This window comes from Mytilus californianus, unplaced genomic scaffold, assembly GCF_021869535.1.
Source record: "Mytilus californianus isolate M0D057914Y unplaced genomic scaffold, xbMytCali1.0.p SCAF_5, whole genome shotgun sequence".
NCBI lineage: Eukaryota > Metazoa > Mollusca > Bivalvia > Mytilida > Mytilidae > Mytilus > Mytilus californianus.
Genome location: NW_026262701.1, coordinates 108,632,555 through 108,657,221, shown reverse-complemented (window position 1 = coordinate 108,657,221; position 24,667 = coordinate 108,632,555). Strand labels below are relative to the sequence as shown.

The 24,667-nt window shown below is 31.7% G+C and overlaps 1 long non-coding RNA gene and 7 other non-coding genes across 8 annotated transcripts; all 8 read right to left on the bottom strand.

Moving 5' to 3' along the window:
• Positions 1-864: 864 nt before the first annotated feature.
• Positions 865-938, bottom strand: Trnai-aau (transfer RNA isoleucine (anticodon AAU)). The gene has a single exon. It is a non-coding gene; the product is annotated as a tRNA-Ile (tRNA).
• A 2,348-nt stretch (positions 939-3,286) lies between these two features.
• Positions 3,287-5,639, bottom strand: LOC127700547 (uncharacterized). Its single transcript, XR_007981631.1, has 6 exons — positions 5,545-5,639; positions 5,217-5,264; positions 4,673-4,708; positions 4,065-4,100; positions 3,645-3,703; positions 3,287-3,325 (listed from the first exon to the last, which is right to left on the bottom strand). It is a non-coding gene; the product is annotated as an uncharacterized LOC127700547 (long non-coding RNA).
• A 6,503-nt stretch (positions 5,640-12,142) lies between these two features.
• On the bottom strand, positions 12,143-12,216 carry Trnai-aau (transfer RNA isoleucine (anticodon AAU)). Its single transcript has one exon. It is a non-coding gene; the product is annotated as a tRNA-Ile (tRNA).
• A 6,856-nt stretch (positions 12,217-19,072) lies between these two features.
• Trnai-aau (transfer RNA isoleucine (anticodon AAU)) lies at positions 19,073-19,146 on the bottom strand. The gene has a single exon. It is a non-coding gene; the product is annotated as a tRNA-Ile (tRNA).
• Positions 19,147-19,824: 678 nt separating this feature from the next.
• On the bottom strand, positions 19,825-19,898 carry Trnai-aau (transfer RNA isoleucine (anticodon AAU)). The gene has a single exon. It is a non-coding gene; the product is annotated as a tRNA-Ile (tRNA).
• A 678-nt stretch (positions 19,899-20,576) lies between these two features.
• Positions 20,577-20,650, bottom strand: Trnai-aau (transfer RNA isoleucine (anticodon AAU)). Its single transcript has one exon. It is a non-coding gene; the product is annotated as a tRNA-Ile (tRNA).
• A 679-nt stretch (positions 20,651-21,329) lies between these two features.
• Trnai-aau (transfer RNA isoleucine (anticodon AAU)) lies at positions 21,330-21,403 on the bottom strand. The gene has a single exon. It is a non-coding gene; the product is annotated as a tRNA-Ile (tRNA).
• A 678-nt stretch (positions 21,404-22,081) lies between these two features.
• Positions 22,082-22,155, bottom strand: Trnai-aau (transfer RNA isoleucine (anticodon AAU)). The gene has a single exon. It is a non-coding gene; the product is annotated as a tRNA-Ile (tRNA).
• Positions 22,156-24,667: the final 2,512 nt, after the last annotated feature.

Here is a 24,667-nt window from a genome sequence, read left to right as displayed (position 1 = left end):
CTGACGTTAAGATTATAGTTTAGGAAGTTTGCTTGTATCAGGGACAAAGCCGAAGTATCTCCATAATATTAACTACAAAAAATTATGTCCAGTGTGGGGTCAAACCCACGGCATTCTTCTTATTAGCACTACGCTCTTACCAATTGAGCTAACTGGCCGTTATAACCTACACCGGACATTTTATATACGAAAAATGTATTTTCAAATACATATCAGCATGAATGATTGTCATTTTCACAAGTCTAAATGATGGATTTTTTACTTCATTTGGCCGAAACTGTCAATTGTTTACATCTATCTAACGAATTTTCTAGTTGACAATGTAGAAAGCGAGAAAATCATGCAAAAGACTAAAAATGTAAAGCTACCACTTCTTTGTACCTTTTCTGACGTTAAGAGTTTCTTTTAAAGAACTTTATTAATCTCGGACATTGCCGAAAATGTTTAATAATATAGACTATCGGACTCGGACTTCTTTTAAACTGAGTTTTACTGTGCGTATTGCTGTGTGTTTGTTTATTCTACATTGGGTAGAGGTATAGGGGAGGGTTGAGATCTCACAAAACATGTTTAACCCAGCCGCATTTTTGCGCCTGTCCTAAGGTAGTAGCCTCTGGCCTTTGTTAGTCTTGTATGTTTTTTTTTAATTTTAGTTCGTTGATATTGAGTTTAGTGTGACGTCCATTTTCACAGAACTAGTACACATTTTTGTTTAGTGGCTAGCTGAATCCCGCCTCCGGGTGCGAGATTTTCTCGCTGTGTTGAAAACCCATTGGTGGCCTTGGGCTGTTTTCTGTTCTTTGGTCGGGTTGTTATCTCTTTGACACATTCCCCATTTCCATTCTCAATTTTATCAAAAATTCATGGACAATGTGGGGATCGAACCCACGACATTCGCGTTATTAGCACGACGCTCTAACCAACTGAGATAACCGGCCGTTACGACCAATGTGGGAAATTTTATTTACTAATATATGGGTATCAAATTCTTACACATTAACATTTATAGAGAGAATAAAGGTGTATATATGTTTACGTTATTTGTACTGTGTATTTAATTTTGTAATATGCTCCTCAAGTGAGTCCTTTTCATGGAAATTATAAACATATTCTTTTTCTATTCTTGTAGTATTTTCTGACCTTTTCTCATGTTAAGAATATAGTTTAAGGAGCTTTCATTAATCAGGAAGAAAGCCGAAGAATCTTCCTTATACAAACTACAACAAATAAAGGGCAGTGTGGGGCGAACCCACGACATTTGCATAATTAGCACGACGCTCTAGCCAACTATGCTAACCGGTCGTTGAAGCCTACACGGGAAATTTTATGAACAAAAATAATTAAGCGACCAACAGACGTAACAATGTTGATGTAGTTTCGCGTTTTTCTTTCGGTCCTTGTTTTTGTCTTTCAACTTATGGTTCTTAATCGTATCATTTTTATCTATTTGATTATAAATTCCGACAATTATTTTGAGAAGAGAAATTTGGTAATCCTCGGGCTTCTCTAATGCGGTAGCTGAATACCCATACTAAAGAAGGGCGTCCGTTTGGCTTGTGGGTAGTATGATTACGCAGTCATGTCCGATCAGACTGGGGACGTAATTCCGATGCATCTTTTTGAGAAAGTGTCACGATCTCTGCACGTCGAAAAGCCTTGCAACAACTCATTGAAGGGCCGTAAGTCACTTTTTGCAACAGTCTATCAAACCCTAATATGTAAGTGCCAGTTGAAATTCCCCTTCAATTCGTTCGATTATCCCTGCAGAACCTACCTATTGGATTATTGTTTATTTGTTCTATTCCTGACGAAATATTTGCCATTGCACGTAGCGTAAATAACAATCAATCAATCAATCGTTTTAGTTACCGTCAAATGATAGCTGTTTTCAATTGGGAAAATGCTACTTCTTTTAGCATATTTGTTTTATTTGCTGATATTTAATAATATGAATTTCAGCTCATTGCTAACGCTCAAATATTTCTAACATATAAAGGTCTTTTCTTTTAAAATATGCAATATATAAATCAAACTAAAGATTCAAGTTTATTTTCTACAGTGACCATATCAATCGCATTCTGCCATACACAATAGCAAAAAAAAAAAAAAAACAAACAAAAAAAAAAACGAGCAGACAGGAAAAGTGTACTAACTTTTACTCTTATCGGTCTTGTAATAGGATCTTAACTGAAAGCAGATTCCAGAGAAAATGTAAAAATCGATATTACCTGAGATCATTTTATGTGAATATTAATGGAGCAAAATGTGGTTAAAACGTCGATGAGACGGCAACCCGACAACATAAAGTACAATATAGATATAGAGGTCAACATACGGTCTTCAATAATAGACAGGTTTCTATTCAAGTCAAAAATCGCCCAATATAAAAATAAGGAGAAGAGGTATGATTACCAATGAGACAACTATCCACCAAAGTTCAAATAAAGTGGATGCAAGTTTACATAAATAGTGAATAAATCTAATAAAGACAATCAAATAAATATCATCAACATCTTAATCCCGATAATAACAAAAACATTCATATAATTTTAGATGTGACAAATACAACTGCTAACGATATTCCTTATTTGGGACAGGCACATAAACATTGGCTGGGATCAACTTATTTTATGAGGTCTCATCGCTCGCCCTATTCAATCTCATTCATTTCAAACTAACATATCCGAATGTGTTTGTCTTTGGTGAAAAGTTGTTTCATTTCGACCCATACCACATCTCCTTTTTATAGCTAAATATATGTGTCTCAGATGGCCACTGATACAATCCCGTCCTCTTTTTCTCGATTTTGACATCACCGATTGAGACTTATCACCTGTGTTGTAATTGCATTAGTAACACGACGGATGCCACATGTGGAGTAGGAACTATTTATCCTTCCAGACCACCTGAGTTCAATTCCGGTTTGTGGTGGGGTCTTGTTTATGATTTCTTAGTTTTCTATGTAGTGTTTTGTGGATTTGTTCGTCTTTTCATCTTTTTTTTTGTCACGGCGTCGGAAAGATACATAAAGATCATACAAGAAGAAATCAGTATGAGGATTCTCAAATACAATCACAATAGATGACAAATACTTGAGTGCAAAATAAAATACAATGATTAAACAAACTTTATGGATTAAAAAAGGGTTGAACAGGTTACACTTGTGACATGCATGTGTACATATATACTGTAGGGTAAGAATTGTCGTGGTCTTTTTTTTTATTGTCAGCAAAAGATATGACAAACAATTAAGAGAAGTTAATTTTATTTCATTTTAATATTTCCTGGCTTCTCTCTCTCTCTTTATCTTTAGGATTCATGAAATCTGCAAAAGAAATAAAATTTGTGTCAAGTCTTCTTATATATCATTTAGCTTCATATAAGCAGAAACAAACCATCTCGAACCTGAATGATTTCACAAAAGTGAAATTGTATATTTCTTGAAGAAATGTTTCAATTTTTGGTATTTAATATGACAAAATCTTCATAAAACCACATTTCCATTTAAAGAGAGTAATACAAAAACAATATTTACAGACTTGATGTGCATTTTGCCATTTAAAAATCACAAATGAAGAAAAACGTGGGTTTTGCTTGCCTCCTTGATATTTTCTATCTCTTCTAAATATTAGTAAAGAACTTACAAGCAATTCCGAAAGTTTTTAACAACTGTCAAAGCATTTTTTAATATCCTGTTCAGGATCTGCAATATTAAAGACAGAGAACAGATCATGCTTAAAGTTAGAACATACCAAAACTGTTTATCTTGGAAGAAAATTATCGCTCTCATCAGACACTAGCTCTTTGCTAATAATAACATTTCTAAGGCTTGATATGCTTAACCTTTCTTCGTTGGTAGTTTGGTTGTTGGTGGTTGACCTGTTTCGGTGTGACGTTATTTGTTATTAAAACCTAGTCAAACAAAAATTCCTGTTATTTAACTTAAACGTCTGTTTTAGTCAATGAATGATTTATTTCAAAATGGACTTATTTTGATCAAATTCCAGAAATATAAATAAAAGAATAAGTTGAACTAAAACTCTACACATTTTTAAAGCACTCACCTTCGCTTTCTACACATAAACGCTGACACCCGCCATCTTTAATATAGAAGTGGGAATTTATAAGGTTATACAATACAGCAATTTTGAAGTAAATATGTATACACACAAAAATCATACATATCGCAGTCTAGCACAAACCCGTATTGTTTTTGAGATATACATGTCACTTTGTATCATTTGATTTAAATAATGTGTATCTACATTTTGGAAGGTCTTCTTCAACTTTTGTGTAAATTAGGGAGAAATATGTTATATCAATGGATTTCAATGAAAAAATTGTATTGGCAAAATATGCTATGTCAAATTGGTTCCTTGTTTCAACAATGAATGATTGTTACTTGAAAAATATATAAATGGGAAAAAATCAAACTAGAACGCTGCACATTTTTAAAGCACCCCCCTTCTTTTTCCACACGGTAACGCTAACAGCCCAAGACAGAATGTTGGTCTGTTTAAGGAGTACAATGAAAATTGATATAGAGTTATAATATGAAATTGACAGTGTAAATTAAACTTAGTTTTGTTGTAAATAGATATTGTTTTCGTACAAAAATGACTAGATTAACTAAGGTATACAAATAACAAAGAAACAACGACAATTCACTTACCAGAGCAACCGCTAATGCACATGGCAAGCTCACGCCCTGCAAAAGCAAAACATTGGATTTTGCACTAAAATAGTCTTTTCTAAAATGTCATAATGAATGTATAAATAAGAAGAGTAATATATATTTGAATCTAAAACGTGTTAGATTAATGAAAATATATGTTGTCCGACATACGTAATCAATATACATTCCAGCATAGATAATAAATCATTTTATTCTGCAATCAAAGCGATTTTGCGCATATTTTTATCTTGAATTGTTTTAACCATTATCCGTAAAAACCGTACAATTGAAGGTTATTATCTCTTGTTTTTATTTTATTTTCATATTTTTAAAAGGCGGTTATCATATTTTTGTATTAGATCGTATTTTTAAAATATCTGTGTAGCTAAAAATGAAGTTATTTTTTTAAATGCCATCCGAATAAATTGTCTACACGGTGTAGTTCATTTTGAATCTCAATCTTAAAATAAATATGATATTACATTGTGGGTAGCTATAAACAAAAAAATAAGACTTTTTAAGCAATAACGAAATGATTTACCTGGTAAATATTCTATCTTGCATACTTTAACACATTCTTGCACAGGCTCTGTAAATATAAAATATTTCATTGCTATAAGACGTGTTTAGGTTTAAAGCTCCAAACCGCTATATGTATTCAGCGTCGCAATATTTTGATGGCGAGTGTATCTGATAAAAGACATTCACTCGTATAGTCCTTGGAAGTTCGTTTCCTGCGTTTTTCTACATTAAACTTAATATATTAGTACCTGCTTAGATGAAAACTGACGGTCAAGATATAGCTAATAGTGCTGAAAATGGTGTCAAACAATCGTTATATTAGAAATAATGTAATAGCTTTCATTTACCTGTAAGGCCATCAATACCTTGCCAAGTGCATGCCAATAAAACTAATATCAAAAAGGTTGCAAACATGTTCATGATGTCACAATCCCTGGATATTTGAAAAGATTATATAGATACTGAAGCTACACACAGTTTGTATAATTGATTCTGAACAGCCGATTGCGTTTCTTTTTTAATTCGTTTCTTCTGCAACATCTTGAGTTGTTTATCTGAGTTCACTGAGTTATTCTTGATTTTGATTTTACCGCACGAACTATCATTCGTTTCACTTCAGGAACTCTTTAGCTCCTCCTTCATATCTTAACGACAACCAAAAATCAACATATTTTCCAGGGATTTATTACAACTACATGTTACAATGAATTAAACGTAAATCAGTATTCAATATAGAAACTGTCGCTATGTTATACGTTTTTATAAAACTCACTTGTTTGACGGCTCTTATCATGTTAAGCTATAAAAGAACAATTTTCAGGTAAGTCTATTTTATCTCTAAAACTATCACAGGTATTAGATACACCTATCTACTTAACACCAAAATATTATTGTCAATGCAGACATATAATTTAAGGGGGGTCTTTCAGCGATTTGACCTTATTTTATTGATAAGCATGATAAATACAGGGTATCCAATTTCATTCAACGACATCCTAGTGTAAGTACAAACATATCTTGAAGGTTGGTGGCATATAACAGGTGAACAAACAAACATGCAAAACAATTGAAATGAAATCAGCAAAATTTAGCAAACTATGTTAGTGTAAAGTTATGAATAAAATTGTCATAAAAGGAAATAGGATAGTCGTGTGTATATGTTTTCACTATATAAATCATGATTTCTTAAAAAAAATAAGTTGTTTGGTTAGGTTCGGGTGATTAACAACCAAATCGTTTCCATATGGAGGCATCTGCTTCTCTTGATTTATCGAATTCGACTAAATAAAACGATATAAAAATTAGTTCGATATGTTACGTTATTTCCGCTTTTCAATATATATGGTCCCGTTGATGTTTTACAAAATGATCAGTCTGACAAACGGTAAAATGCGCTTAAAAAGGCGGGCTGCTTTGCCATCATTATTAAGTAAAAAAATAATTATGAAACAATCATTTCTAAACCCAATCAAAACATTTCATAAAATTATAAACTTACAGAGTATTCAATTTCGATGGCGCAACTGTCTAAATTACAAAGGAACCAAACAATTGACGGAAATATATATATACACTTCAAACAGATGTTGTATATAAAGAAAAACAATTATAATAGTCATGTGTTTTTATTTACACTTTTTTATATATCTTTAGCAATTTAGTTGTTGCTGGGTAATTAAAACCCAACGCATATTCCGTATTAAGGAGTTAACATTTATCGATTTGTCAACATCGACAGAGTAAAAAGAATGTAATACTATGATATTCAAAAACGTTGTCTTCCACTTTTCAAATTTGTATGGTTCTGTTAATATTGAGAAACAAATATCCGAAAAAAAACAAGGTAAAATTCACACAAAAATCTGGCAATTAAGCATTATTACTAGGTATTTGATAAGTAGAAATAATTGATCTATATGCTTAAGCTTGTTACATAAATACATCTTTCGTTCCAAACTTAAGATATGAAAAAAGCTAATTGCGTGTTTTGACAAATGATTTCCGCTGCAATCTTTTGTTTTGTTGGGTTTTGTACCTTTGTTGTTGTCTTTTTTCGATTTTTCAGAACCGGACATCGAGATACAATGCGTTTGAGAACTATGATGGAGAATAACTAGATAACTAGAAGCAATCAAGGCTTCCAACGTTACTGAAATTAGAAAGAAATAAGATTTTTTTTAAAACATCTTAAAAACATTGTAAAAGATATTATATTACAAAATTGTAAGAAACAAAACCTACATACTATCACGCATTTATAATAAATCAAGCCTGAAATTCTCAAACATTTACATCTTTATTATTCTTCTCTGCAAAAAGGATATTTCGAAACCAAATTTGATGATTTTGTATTGCACAAATTTACCTTACAATATATTTTGCATTGAAATGAATGAACGTTTTTCTTTCATCATGTTTGTCTTTCGATAAAGTATAAGAGAGAACGATTGTTATTATAGTCCCCAAGATTGACAGCGGAAATCACCCTTTGTGAACTCATGCAAATCACTATCCAGTGGTGTACATATAATTTGTTTTCTCTTTGTACTGAAATTTTGTGCACAATTTACTTCGGATTTACAGAATATCCTGTTTTCTGTTCACATTTTTGATGTTTAAAATCTGTTTGGAGATATAGCACCCTACAATAAAGTGAAAAGGGACATAATAGTTATTGTCGTCTGCTATTCCGATATCACTGAGGCAAATGCTGAAGTCATTATTATTGTTTGTCTTTTCATAGACCTTATGTAACTCCTTTTAAGTAGATAAAGAGACGGTTGAATACCTAAATATTTAGTTAAACATCGCCATTTTGTTTATATGACTGTCCAAAGTCAAACACATCATAAGTAGTAATCTTTTCTGATATCTTGATGTGTTTTACTTAAGGGTATTCAAAATTAACAAGCATATGCAATCAAAATAAATTTCTTGAAAGGACTACAAGAATAACTATAAAATCTGAATTTCTGCACAACTTGTCTAAGGATTGTTATTATTTTCAACCTGCTCAATTGATGAATTCGGTATGTTGTTATATTACCGAATATTTACAGTAGCTAATATTTTTTCAGAATTCTCTTGAAAATCACTGTAAACAGTAACCTAATATAACTAGAAAGTTTGACAACAATGAAATCAAATGGGGGGATTGGAAATTATTTCTTTTAGAATAAAGATTGATGAACCCCCTATTGAATAATATATGATCTTCATTGTTAGTACAATAACAAGATGGCGATGTTAAACAGTGCAATCTGTGTCAATTTCTCTATAGACTTCGAATAACAGACATGTAGACGATACATGCATATATACATATGTAACTCAATAATCAATTTCTGTTTTCCATTTCAGTACTCATATGAGAGGATAATTGAAGAATATTTTGAAGAAGTAAACTACAACGACCAGTTATAAATAAGATAACAATATTAACTTGGAGTCCAAGTCCTTAATGACAAGTCTTAATACGATTAAAAAAATAAAAATTGTATTAAATTTGTTATATTGCTTCCATAGTTTCTAATTCAATGAAACAAAAACTACAGCCCTGCTCTTTTTTATCATGTGCCGTCATTGATTTCCATTTTTAAGAATGTGGCAATCCTGTTAGTGTCTGGAATGTAGTTTTTATTTTATTTTGTGTTTTACATTTAAACATATGGTTATCATGTGGCGTCATTGATTTCCATTTTAAGTAAGTAGCAATCCTGTAAGTGTCTTGAATGTAGTTTTTATTTTATTTTATTTTGTGTTTTACATTTAAACATATGGTTTTCATGTGCCGTCATTGATTTCCAATTTTTTTTTAAGTAAGTGGCAATCCTGTTAGTGTCTTGAATGAAGTTTTTATTTTATTTGTGTTTTACATTTAAACATATGGTAATCATGTGCCGTCATTGATTTCCATTTTAAGTTAGTGGCAATCCTGTTAGTGTCTGGAATGTGTTATTTATTTTATTTTGTGTTTTACATTTAAACATATGGTTACCATGTGCCGTCATTGATTTCCATTTTTAAGTAAGTGGCAGTCCTGTTAGTGTCTTGAATGTAGTTTTTATTTTATTTTGTGTTTTACATTTAAACATATGGTGTAAATAGACACAAACTGGCATTAGTACATCAGCTATCTGGACGATATGTTATTTGTTGTTTTCGATGATGGGTGTTGTCAGTTCTGTTGTTTCTAATTTCTGGTAATTCCTTACATTTTTCTGTGTACTATATGAACAAAAACACAAGGGTGAAATAAGATGCTTAAGAACAGTAAAATTATTTTGATTACATCACATATCTGAATACGTGTTTTCAGAGGGTTTCTATTCACATCATCGGAGGTTTATAGGAAGCTGTTTTCTTTAAATGAAATGTAACAAGAACTTATGATGATAATTTATCATATTTCAATAATTCTGTATATCAACAATACTTTTATATTTTTATGTATATTTTCTGTTTGAACTGAAAATAGCAAACTATAAATTTCTAATTTTGATATTAGAGACACAACGACATTAAACAAACAATGAATGTAACATCTTGTGTGATTTTTTTCTGGCTACACTAAGACAATCAAACTGTGAATTTCTATTTTTGATATTGTAGTTTAATAATAACTTAAATTAACAATGAATGTAACATCTTGTTGACTTTTTTCTGGGCACACTGAGAAAATCAAACTGTGAATTTCTATTTCTGAATTTTGATATTACATTCAAAACAAACAAATTTCTTTACTCAATTTCTAATAATAGATGAGAACACATTTTGACAAAGATTTGGAATTATAGTACACGTGGTAAAAGAAAAATGTCATACATTTTCAATAAAAGATTAAAAATCAACGAACTGACTTGACTTATATTTGTCTAAATTACAAATGACGAAACTAAACAAATATTTCTTTGGAATGCCTACTTGTATGTTCTAGTATTTCAAATTGAAAAAGAAATAGAATTATTGTCAGGAAATGTTGAATGGTAGGAAATTTAATAAATAAATATTTAAAAATCTCCAAAATGAAGATGGGTAGACTTGTCATTTTTGTTTCGTTTATTAATTATTATTCTTCGAACACGAACATGTACGCAGCAGTTGTCAGAAGTTGGGCGTATTTACGGTCAATAATATATCCGATTTCCATATTTAGTTGTGCTTTAAGTATTGTTTGTAGAAAAAAATAGAAAAATTAAAAGATGTGGTATGATTGCTAATAAGACAACTCTTTACCAGAGACCACATGATGTAGAATTAAACAACTATAGGTCACCGTAAGGCATTCTCAACAATGAGCAAAACCCATACCGCATAGTTATCTATAAAAGGCCCCGAAATGACAAAAATGTAAAACAATTGAAACGAGAAACCAACGACCTGATTCATGTACAAAACATTATACGAAAAGAAAATTATATACAGTAGCTAACGACAACCAATGAATTACAGGCCCATGACTTGGGACAGACACATACAGAATGTGGCGGGGTTAAACTAGTTTTCCTGCGCCAACACCCCCCCCCCCCCCTCCTAAGACAATGGTTTAAGAACAGTACAACATAAGAACAAACTATAAAAATCAATTGAAAAGGGCTAGTTCATCAGATCGATACAAAGCACAAAAACCCTAACAAAAACACAAACGACACAAAAAACATTTATAAGAGTACTCGCAGTTACGGAAAGCTAGTTTAAAGACAAATAACAACTAATAAAAAATCATTTATCTAAGACTAAAATATCAATCAGTACACATCCAATATCCGATGGATTAAGTGTAAATACGTCATTTACAGTCAGAGAAGAAGATGACCTTGTGCAAATCAAAAATATAGGTATCAAGAACTTATAGGAACGTTAATGTACACATTATGTGTATAATAATAATATTTAGTTAGGTTAACAAAATTAATATTTATGCTGATAAAAATGATATTCAAAGATCTAATAATAGTGTTGAATTGTTTACCTTTTAAAATAAGTTTATTTAAAGGATCGATCGATATACCTACATCACCGTAAAAACTAAGATATGGTATCCCGTTTGTAATAAGTTTTCTACAGGTACAGCCAAATTTACAAACTAAATATGTATAAATGAAGGAATTTATAAGCTCCTTGTGAGTTCATTTCATGGAAATTATAAACCTCTTCTTCTACTATTCTTATAATATTTCCATACCTTTTCTCGTGTTAAGAATATAGTTTAGGGAGATTTCTCTAATAAGAGGACAAGACGAAGAATCAACCAACTGAGCTAACCGGCCGTTGAGATCACTTTGGGAAATTTGATGTACTTATATATGGGTATCATATTCTTACACATTTACATATATAGAGAGGATATCTAAACTTTATATATGTTCACATCATTTGTACTTTGCATCTTATTGTGTTTTTTGTCTTAAGTAGTGTTTGATTTTGTACTATTCTCCTTGTGTGTCTATTTAATGGAAATTATTAAGATCTTCTTCTTCTATTCTCTCTTATTGTTTTTCCCCGGCCTTTTCTTGTGTTAAGAATATAGTTTAGGCAGCCTTCTTTAATCAGGGGCAAAGCCGAAGAATCTTCATAACATAAACTACAAAAAATAATGGCCAATGTGGGGATCGACGCTGTAACTAGCTGAGCTAACTGGCCGTTGAAACTTACACGGGAAATTTTGTATATATATAAATACATATCAGCATGAATGATTGTCATTTTCACAAATCTAAATGATGATTTTTTTTACTTCATTTGACCGAAACTATCAATTGTTTACATCTTTCTAACGGATTTTCCAGTTGGCAAGGTAAAAAGCGAGAAAATCGTGCAAAAGGCTAAAAATTTAAAGCTACCGCTTCTTTGTACCTTTTCTGACGTTGAGAGTACCTTTATAAGAACTTTATTAATCTCGGACATTGCCGAAAATGTTTAATAATATAGACTATCAAAAATTCATGGCCAATGTGGGGATCGAACCCACGACATTTGCGTTATTAGCACGACGCTCTAACCAACTGAGCTAACCGGCCGTTAAGATCACCTTGGGAAATTTTATGTAATTATATATGGGTATCATATTCTTACACATTTACATATATAGATAGGATATCTAAACTTTATATATGTTCACATCATTTGTACTTTGCATCTTATTGTGTTTTTTGTCTTAAGTAATGTTTGATTTTGTACTATTCTCCTTGTGAGTCTATTTAATGGAAATTATTAACATCTTATTCTTTTATTCTTATAGTTTTTTCCCGGCCTTTTCTCGTGTTAAGAATATAGTTTAGGCAGCTTTCTTTAATCAGGGGGCAAAGCCGAAGAATCTTCATAATATAAACTACAAAAAATAATGGCCAATGTGGGGATCGACGCTGTAACTAGCTGAACTAACCGGCCGTTGAAACTTACACGGGAAATTTTGTATATATATAAATACATATCAGCATGAATGATTGTCATTTTCACAAGTCTAAATGATGATTTTTTTACTTCATTTGACCGAAACTATCAATTGTTTACATCTTTCTAACGGATTTTCCAGTTGTCAAGGTAAAAAGCGAGAAAATCGTGCAAAAGGCTAAAAATTTAAAGCTACCGCTTCTTTGTACCTTTTCTGACGTTGAGAGTATCTTTATAAGAACTTTATTAATCTCGGACATTGCCGAAAATGTTTAATAATATAGACTATCAAAAATTCATGGCCAATGTGGGGATCGAACCCACGACATTCGCGTTATTAGCACGACGCTCTTTTTTTTTTATCATTAATAAAAATTTTATTACATATTTACATACTGTCACCATGAGACATCCCTCATTGGTGAGATTTTTTCTATATACAGAGTTGTTAGAAGTAATCCTCCTACATTAGTAAAAATAAAATGCATCTAGATGATATACGTTTAAAAGTTAAAAAATATGTAACATATATGTCCCCATTATTTTATGGTGATTCATTTTTCAAAAAAAAGTATATGAATTGACGGTGGACAAATTCAATACAAGTTATATATTGAAAGCGAGACATCTCCAAAATATTTTCAAAAGTCGAACACACCTAAGTGCGATCGATAATTTTACATTGGAATGTGATCTTTTGTTCTAACAACCAATCAAATTGAAGTAACTGTCTAGACAAACAAAACTATGATGTCATTTTGAATATCCAATAAAGTGTTATTGTTTAAAAAATATTTGTAAAATAATTGTCTTTGTTGTGTCATTTTATAATACATGTATGCGTATTCAATGTATTTTTTAATTGTGTACTTGAATAGACGAAATGCATCTATGTCTTTGTCATGAAAAACTTTTAAATTCCGTGTTTTGAATATGCAAAGTCGGGCTACACTGAGGAAAAAATTTAAAAAGTAAGTATTAATAACTTGTGAACGTTTCAAAAACCCAAGTAAAAATAACTGTTCATAATCAATGGAATTAACCATATCAGGCGGGTAATTGATAAAAATGTTGTGTAATATGTCTTTCAGGTAATCATGAAGTGGTTTGAACTTTTGACAATGTACAAACAGGTGACTAAGATTTTCTATACCCTGGCCGCACGTTTTGCATGTGCCAGTATCTGCCTGACCTATTCCGACCAACTTTTCAAGTGTAAAAATAGCTCGATGGACAATCCTATAGTTTAAACAATGACAATCAGGAGGTAAACAACTCTGATTGACAACCAAATAAAGACTTTTGAAATTGAGAGACGGATATTGCTCCGCCCAATGCTTTTCAGCAGAGGGCGTTTCAAAAAATTTTGACAGAAGAAGGCTGTAAAATAATTTCGTCACAGCACTTCTAAGGTGAATTTCTCTGTCGTTATCTAAACAAATTTTAACAATCGGAGTAATCTCAACATTCAGAGGATTTTCGGATTTTAATAGTTCTTTCCACTCTTCAGGAATACATCGTATGATTTTTTTCGAAAGGTGTTTTTATTTGTTCTGTTTTTTCATCAGGAAATTTTTGTTTTATTATTTCATCTATTGAATTCGATGTGAAGAAACCCGGCATAAATTCATAGCAAATGTCTTTTATCCGTATGAAGCCTGTTTGAATGAATTTTTCAAACAGAAGCATTTTACCGTTGCATGTTATATTTGGATTACAAAACAGCGGGTTATTATATACATGTTGCACTTGAAAATCGATTTTCAAATTGGATTTTATTTTATAATACGCGTTTATCATTTCTTGATAATAAAGCGGTAAGTGTTTAATCTGTTTTGAATTTAAATGCGTATAAACAATATCTTGTTTTAAATCCATATTATCGATTTTAGTGATAAAGTAATCAAACGCACCTTTCCAAATTGATTGACATTCAGGATCCAAATATTTTTTAAGAAATTTTAATCTAAAGGCTTGCATTTTTAGAAAAATATCAGGAATGTTTAATCCATCTTCCAGTTTTGTACCTACTACACTTTGATATCTTACTAAATGTGATTTATTTTGCCAAAGAAATTTTATAACAATTAGACGGATTTCATTTTTAACTTTTTCCGGCAATGGACATACAGTTACAGTATAATATAACCTCGACATTATAAGGGAAGTTAAAACTGTAGCTCGACCTGGTAAAGTTAAATCTCTTTTATTCCAAAAGAATAAAATTGTTTATATCTTTTTTATTTTATCTTTCCAGTTAAGAAGTTCACATAACTCTTTATCCTTTCCAACATATATGCCTAAAACTTTTGTTACATTTTCACATTTTTGTATTTGTAATTTATCTAACTCTGAATCAGTAATACTGCCAGAACCTAAACTCATAATTTCAGATTTTTGTCTATTAATTTTAGCTCCAGAAGCCTCACTGTACAAATTAAGAACTTTGAAAGTTTCATTTACAGATTTTTTATTTGAAGTAAAAATATTTTTGTGATCTGCGTGTTGAAATATTTTAGCATTTACATTTGACTTTGGGATATTAACACTCTGAATATTTTCATTTTTAATTATAGCTTGACCTAATGGTTCTGCCACCAACACATAGAGGAGAGCAGAAACTGGACACCCTTGTTTTATTGAATTATTAAGTTTAACATACTTTGTAAGGAAACCATTACATTTTACACTGCTGTTTACATTGTTATAAAATATTTTAATCCACTGCATAAATTTAGGACCAAAACAAAATTTTTCTAAAACTAGAAACAGATAGTCATGGTCAACTTTATCAAAAGCTTTTTCCTGGTCAACTTTTATAAGATAGGCTTCTAAATCATCATTTTCAATTATTTCAATTAGATCTCTTATACTTGATGTAGTGTCTGCAATGTCACGGCCTAATATGCAACATGTTTGAAAACTAGACACTAGTTTCGGCAGAACAAATTTTAATCTATTGGACATTATTCTAGCAATTATTTTGTAGTCTACACAAAGCAAGGATATCGGTCTAAAAATTTTTAATAAATTTTTATCCCCTTTGTTTTTATAAACTAAGTTTTTTATACCATGCCGCATGGATCTTGTTAGTATATGTTCTTCTTCTATAACTTTAAAAATTTTAAGAAAAATCTCACCAAACAAATGAAAAAATTTACAAAAGAATTCAACTGTTAATCCATCAGGACCCGGAGATATATTTTTTGACATGCCAAATAATGACGATTTAATTTCATGTAGAATTAAATCGGTTTCTAAATTTTCACTGTCTTCATCAGAGACTTTTTCAGAAATATATTCCAAAATTTCTTTTGCCTTATCTTTATTTATTACTGTACTAGAGTATAACTCTTTATAAAATTTATGTACTTCTTCTAAAATTTCATCTGTAGTTTTTAAAATTTTGCCCTCGGTTGTTTTTAATTCTTTTATAGCGTTACTATTTTGTTTATATTTTTCAAGTTGCAAAAAATATTTAGAACTTTTATCACCGTTTATAGCCCATTGGGCCTTTGAGCGCAAAATTGCACCTTTACAAATTTTATCTTCATATGTTTTAAGTTTTAGTTTCATTTCTTCGAACTTATTTACATCAAAATTTACATTATTTACCGCCATAGACGATAGTTTTTCGTATTCATTTTGAAGCTTAAAATATTCTGACTTTTCAATACGCGATTTATTTTGCGCATAGGATTTTGATAATTGTTTTATTTTAAATTTTAAATTGTCATACCAAATAAGCGGCTCATCATCAAAAAGTCTACAACTTTTTTCTTTTTCAATTAATCGTGAAACTTTTTGAACATAATCCTCGTCATGTAATAACAAATTATTAAATATCCATAACCCTGGGCCTCTCTCAATTTCAGTAAAATCTATATTTAGATTGACAAAAGAGTGGTCACTGAAAGTATTATGTTTATAATACACGTTTTTGACGAATTGTGAATATGCTTTCGGAATAAAAATGTGGTCAATTCTACTTTGAATTAGGACATTTTGAACGATACGACGCCAAGAGAAGGTTCGTGCATTTTGATTTCTCGCTCGCCATACATCATACAAATTAAACATGTCACACATGTTTGTGAGTTCTTTGTATGCTTTATCTTGAGTGTGTACTGTTTTACCACAACGATCAAGATTTGACAGAGATGTATTCATATCACCTAGCAAAATTATATTTTCTGAATTCGGCATTTTAGAAGCAAGTTTCTCAAAAAACTTATTTTTTTCTTGCATAATGTTTGGAACATAGCAATTAATTATATCAATAGTTTTATCATCCTGTTTAAAGGAAATATGGATACATCTACCGTCAAAACTTTGAATTTCGGACACTTGATTTTGTACTCTTTTGCTTACTAAAAAAGCAACACCTTGTCTCAGGTTTACACCATTACAAAAATATATTTTTCCTTCCCAAAATTTTCCAATATTTGGAATAATACCATCATCCCAAAAGGTTTCTTGAATACCAACAATATCAAAATAATTTTCTGAACAATATTTTGTAAAATTCTGAAACTTTGTTACATCTCTGAGACCATTAGCATTTATGCTAACAATATTTACCATCAACAAGAAAAATAAACAATAAAGGTGTGTACCTATGAACTTGAACTTGGTTGATTAGGGGAGAGTTTAGACTTAGGATTAGACTTCATCTTCTTAATGTCCTCAGGGGTGAGGTTAGGGCTAGTAATTAAACGACGCCTTCTTTTTTACCCATACTACGAGCCAGTTCCTCATCAGTAATTTCCATTTCTGATTCACTGGCAATCGAAGACTCTACATTTTTGTCATGATCACAATCAACCATGTCAACATTTGACTCATGAGAAACTGACTCGTTCACTTTTTTGGACCCCCCTTTTTTATGCAAAATAATTATTTCATTGTCAATTAAATTGTCTTTTGAATGTTCATGTACTGTCATAACTTCAGTTTGTTCATCATCATCGTCAGGAGTATTGTTACTGGAATCAGTGTTAGGATTTTCATCTAGGTTTAGTTCATCTTGGGCAGTATTAACATCAGAATTTTCTTTTACATCTGTTGAATCATCACGGTCATCTAAATTTAGCGCATCATCTACATCATCTACATCATCACGATCATCATTCTTAACCTCTTCATCTTCTTCCATTTGTTCATCATTAGTTGCATTATCATTTTCGACATTAGAGTCTTCAGCTTTAGAGTCATTTTGGGGTTCAGTATCAGGACGATCATGACCCCATACAGGTTCACAAATACAGCTGGCTGGATATCGCTGACACTTATCACAGCGTGGTTTCGGACAATTGCGAGCCAAATGACCACTATCTTTGCAACGATAACACATATTGTCAGGGCAGTTAATATAAACATGGCCGGATTCGAAGCATTTCGAGCAGACCCTTTTCTGATTGTCATGTAATACTCTTATGTATTCGTGCGAATTGACACCTGTAGAAAATTTCATACTGTACGGTAGACTTTGACGAAATTCTGGGAACCTTACTACCACGTACCTTGTACCATCTGCAATGGTCGTGCCAGGATGCATTCGGCGTTTAATAGGCGATATTAGTTCGGCACCGAAATCTTCAAGTTTTTTGGTAATTTCTTCATCCGTCACATAATATGACACATTAAGGAAGCTCACCATTTTTTGCTTTGAAAATACAGCGTTTGGCTTAAATTTCACATTGTTAACTTTGAACCCCGTGTCGCATAACAAATCAACAGCTTCTAATTCTTTAAGTGTTATTTCATACACGTTTCCGCTTTTAGGTACACAAGCCTCCACTACACCTTCACCAACTTCTGCTTCTACACTATTTATAACCGACAAGGCCGAAACATTTTTATTGTCCCCAACATCAACAAGGACAGTCTGTTCCTTCACAGTTCTATTCGCCCCCCTTTCACCAGGCATGGTGAAGGGAGGTTACGAAAACACTTTAAAATGTCAGAAATATGGAAAATAATTCACGATTCTCAAATGTAATGTCACTGGGAGTATTCACTTACACCTTAAGCCATGGATGGCTCGTCCAAAGACGAGAAAAATTTCGATTGAAACTCAGCTTTGAAAATTACGTCCTTCTTGCTGAATGTCCAAACCGGAAGTCTAATGGCCAATGTGGGGATCGACGCTGTAACTAGCTGAGCTAACCGGCCGTTGAAACCAGCTTACACGGGAAATTTTGTATATATATAAATACATATCAGCATGAATGATTGTCATTTTCACAAGTCTAAATGATGATTTTTTTACTTCATTTGACCGAAACTATCAATTGTTTACATCTTTCTAACGGATTTTCCAGTTGGCAAGGTAAAAAGCGAGAAAATCGTGCAAAAGGCTAAAAATTTAAAGCTACCGCTTCTTTGTACCTTTTCTGACGTTGAGAGTATCTTTATAAGAAGAACTTTATTAATCTCGGACATTGCCGAAAATGTTTAATAATATAGACTATCAAAAATTCATGGCCAATGTGGGGATCGAACCCACGACATTCGCGTTATTAGCACGACGCTCTAACCAACTGAGCTAACCGGCCGTTGAGATCACTTTGGGAAATTTTATGTACTTATATATGGGTATCATATTCTTACACATTTACATATATAGAGAGGATATCTAAACTTTATATATGTTCACATCATTTGTACTTTGCATCTTATTGTGTTTTTTGTCTTAAGTAGTGTTTGATTTTGTACTATTCTCCTTGTGAGTCTATTTAATGGAAATTATTTACATCTTATTCTTCTATTCTTATAGTTTTTTCCCGGCCTTTTCTCGTGTTAAGAATATAGTTTAGGCAGCTTTCTTTAATCAGGGGGCAAAGCCGAAGAATCTTCATAATATAAACTACAAAAAATAATGGCCAATGTGGGGATCGACGCTGTAACTAGCTGAGGTAACCGGCCGTTGAAAATTACACGGGAAATTTTGTATATCATATATAAATACATATCAGCATGAATGATTGTCATTCTCACAAGTCTAAATGATGATTTTTTTACTTCATTTTACCGAAACTATCAATTGTTTACATCTTTCTAACGGATTTTCCAGTTGGCAAGGTAAAAAGCGAGAAAATCGTGCAAAAGGCTAAAAATTTAAAGCTACCGCTTCTTTGTACCTTTTCTGACGTTGAGAGTATCTTTATAAGAAGAACTTTATTAATCTCGGACATTGCCGAAAATGTTTAATAATATAGACTATCAATAATTCATGGCCAATGTGGGGATCGAACCCACGACATTCGCGTTATTAGCACGACGCTCTAACCAACTGAGCTAACCGGCCGTTGAGATCACTTTGGGAAATTTTATGTACTTATATATGGGTATCATATTCTTACACATTTACATATATAGAGAGGATATCTAAACTTTATATATGTTCACATCATTTGTACTTTGCATCTTATTGTGTTTTTTGTCTTAAGTAGTGTTTGATTTTGTACTATTCTCCTTGTGAGTCTATTTAATGGAAATTATTTACATCTTATTCTTCTATTCTTATAGTTTTTTCCCGGCCTTTTCTCGTGTTAAGAATATAGTTTAGGCAGCTTTCTTTAATCAGGGGGCAAAGCCGAAGAATCTTCATAATATAAACTACAAAAAATAATGGCCAATGTGGGGATCGACGCTGTAACTAGCTGAGGTAACCGGCCGTTGAAAATTACACGGGAAATTTTGTATATCATATATAAATACATATCAGCATGAATGATTGTCATTCTCACAAGTCTAAATGATGATTTTTTTACTTCATTTTACCGAAACTATCAATTGTTTACATCTTTCTAACGGATTTTCCAGTTGGCAAGGTAAAAAGCGAGAAAATCGTGCAAAAGGCTAAAAATTTAAAGCTACCGCTTCTTTGTACCTTTTCTGACGTTGAGAGTATCTTTATAAGAAGAACTTTATTATTCTCGGACATTGCCGAAAATGTTTAATAATATAGACTATCAAAAATTCATGGCCAATGAGGGGATCGAACCCACGACATTCGCGTTATTAGCACGACGCTCTAACCAACTGAGCTAACCGGCCGTTGAGATCACTTTGGGAAATTTTATGTACTTATATATGGGTATCATATTCTTACACATTTACATATATAGAGAGGATATCTAAACTTTATATATGTTCACATCATTTGTACTTTGCATCTTATTGTGTTTTTTGTCTTAAGTAGTGTTTGATTTTGTACTATTCTCCTTGTGAGTCTATTTAATGGAAATTATTTACATCTTATTCTTCTATTCTTATAGTTTTTTCCCGGCCTTTTCTCGTGTTAAGAATATAGTTTAGGCAGCTTTCTTTAATCAGGGGGCAAAGCCGAAGAATCTTCATAATATAAACTACAAAAAATAATGGCCAATGTGGGGATCGACGCTGTAACTAGCTGAGGTAACCGGCCGTTGAAACCAGCTTACACGGGAAATTTTGTATATATATAAATACATATCAGCATGAATGATTGTCATTCTCACAAGTCTAAATGATGATTTTTTTACTTCATTTTACCGAAACTATCAATTGTTTACATCTTTCTAACGGATTTTCCAGTTGGCAAGGTAAAAAGCGAGAAAATCGTGCAAAAGGCTAAAAATTTAAAGCTACCGCTTCTTTGTACCTTTTCTGACGTTGAGAGTATCTTTATAAGAAGAACTTTATTATTCTCGGACATTGCCGAAAATGTTTAATAATATAGACTATCAAAAATTCATGGCCAATGTGGGGATCGAACCCACGACATTCGCGTTATTAGCACGACGCTCTAACCAACTGAGCTAACCGGCCGTTGAGATCACTTTGGGAAATTTTATGTACTTATATATGGGTATCATATTCTTACACATTTACATATATAGAGAGGATATCTAAACTTTATATATGTTCACATCATTTGTACTTTGCATCTTATTGTGTTTTTTGTCTTAAGTAGTGTTTGATTTTGTACTATTCTCCTTGTGAGTCTATTTAATGGAAATTATTTACATCTTATTCTTCTATTCTTATAGTTTTTTCCCGGCCTTTTCTCGTGTTAAGAATATAGTTTAGGCAGCTTTCTTTAATCAGGGGGCAAAGCCGAAGAATCTTCATAATATAAACTACAAAAAATAATGGCCAATGTGGGGATCGACGCTGTAACTAGCTGAGGTAACCGGCCGTTGAAAATTACACGGGAAATTTTGTATATCATATATAAATACATATCAGCATGAATGATTGTCATTCTCACAAGTCTAAATGATGATTTTTTTACTTCATTTTACCGAAACTATCAATTGTTTACATCTTTCTAACGGATTTTCCAGTTGGCAAGGTAAAAAGCGAGAAAATCGTGCAAAAGGCTAAAAATTTAAAGCTACCGCTTCTTTGTACCTTTTCTGACGTTGAGAGTATCTTTATAAGAAGAACTTTATTATTCTCGGACATTGCCGAAAATGTTTAATAATATAGACTATCAAAAATTCATGGCCAATGTGGGGATCGAACCCACGACATTCGCGTTATTAGCACGACGCTCTAACCAACTGAGCTAACCGGCCGTTGAGATCACTTTGGGAAATTTTATGTACTTATATATGGGTATCATATTCTTACACATTTACATATATAGAGAGGATATCTAAACTTTATATATGTTCACATCATTTGTACTTTGCATCTTATTGTGTTTTTTGTCTTAAGTAGTGTTTGATTTTGTACTATTCTCCTTGTGAGTCTATTTAATGGAAATTATTTACATCTTATTCTTCTATTCTTATAGTTTTTTCCCGGCCTTTTCTCGTGTTAAGAATATAGTTTAGGCAGCTTTCTTTAATCAGGGGGCAAAGCCGAAGAATCTTCATAATATAAACTACAAAAAATAATGGCCAATGTGGGGATCGACGCTGTAACTAGCTGAGGTAACCGGCCGTTGAAAATTACACGGGAAATTTTGTATATCATATATAAATACATATCAGCATGAATGATTGTCATTCTCACAAGTCTAAATGATGATTTTTTTACTTCATTTTACCGAAACTATCAATTGTTTACATCTTTCTAACGGATTTTCCAGTTGGCAAGGTAAAAAGCGAGAAAATCGTGCAAAAGGCTAAAAATTTAATGCTACCGCTTCTTTGTACCTTTTCTGACGTTGAGAGTATCTTTATAAGAAGATCTTGATTAATCTCGGACATTGCCGAAAATGTTTAATAATATAGACTATCAAAAATTCATGGCCAATGTGGGGATCGAACCCACGACATTCGCGTTATTAGCACGACGCTCTTTTTTTTTTTTTATCTTTATTAAAATAAATCATCGGATATAGTACATGTTAAAACTGATAAAACTAATCAAATATAAACAACATTAATCAATATGCATACAGTAACAGAAACAATGAGGTTTGTCATCTATATATCATACATTTACAAATCAAATACTAAGACATCATCTGTTTCTTGTACAATTGGATTGTCTTTTAGAAAGTTCTTTTCAAAAACATTGCTCTTGTTGTTTTGCTGACATAGGTATACATAAAAATATGTTACATAATGTTTCAATGTATATTGAAATAGTTTGATCAAATTTACATTTTTGTGTCCATTTTTCAGTAAATTTCTTCTCCGAAAGATACAGAACCTAGCTACTGACAATGCAAAATTTAAGAAAAGGTCATTCACGCCTTTCATTTTCCATCTGAGTCCATTTAATAATAACATTTCACTCTGTACTAAACTTATTTTATCAGAGTCACAATGTTCAAATATTTTACATAATAAAGTAGACAAATAATCATGAAAGTCTTCTAGTTCATCACAGTTTATAAATATATGCATAATATCTTCATTTTCTTTGTTACATACATCACACAATTCAGAATCAGACAACCCAATTTTCTTTAATTTCACATTAGTAAAGACACAGTTATGTATTACTTTATAATCCAACTCTATCATTTTTGAAGGCTTCCAAAACACATAGACATGTTTCCAAATTTTACACAATTCTGCTTCATCTAAAGCATATAATTTTTTCCATATAGTTGGCCCAATAGGCTCTTCAATTATGTCTTCTAACAAACATTGATATAACTTTTTAACATTACAAGATTTCAAGTCACAAGGTACATTTTTTATCAATACAGATATATCTATTGTTCTATCCATATTTCTATGGTGTACCTTAGTGTCAATAGTATTCTTCCATTCCTCTGGTATAATAGATAATAAACAATGATACCTATCAATTACATATTGAATATTTACATTATCAATCATATCTACAATTGCATTTTTTGGTAAAAACCCAGTCTTAACCTCATAGCAAATATCTTTGATAGTCACAATACCAGCTTGTATGAAATCATACCAAATAATAGTTTTATCATCAAAAACAATTTTTGGATTACAGAACAAAGGTTGATCATATATATTTTCAACAGTTAACTGAAAATCTAACTTACGTCCTAGGGAGTACAAAGCTTGACACATTTCTCGATAAACCATAGGAATACATTTTAATTCACAATTTGGTATTTTTGTATATAATATTTCTAATCCTAATTGCATGCCATATATTTTGGATACAAAATATTTGAATGTATCTTTCCATAACACATGATACTGATCATCAATTAGTCTACCTATATATTTCAATCTAAATGCATACATTTTACATTTAATATCAGACAACTGTAATCCACCTTTAACTTTTTCATCAACTATAGAACTATATTTAACTAAATGGGATCTATTATCCCATATAAAATTGACACATAATCTTTTAATTTCTACATATGCCCACTCTGGCATAGATGTAACAAATAATGCGTACCAAAATCTTGACAACATTAATGTATTTACAACAGTGACTCTACCTTGTAAAGTAAGTTGTCTCTGTAACCACATGTTCAAAAGACTTCTTACTTTCTTTATTTTATTTTTCCAATTCATGTCATCACACAGTGATTTGTTAGGACCAACATAAACCCCAAGTAACTGAATAGCATCTTTACAAATTTGTAAGCCAAATTGCTTTTTTTGATAACTCTCCATTACCAACACA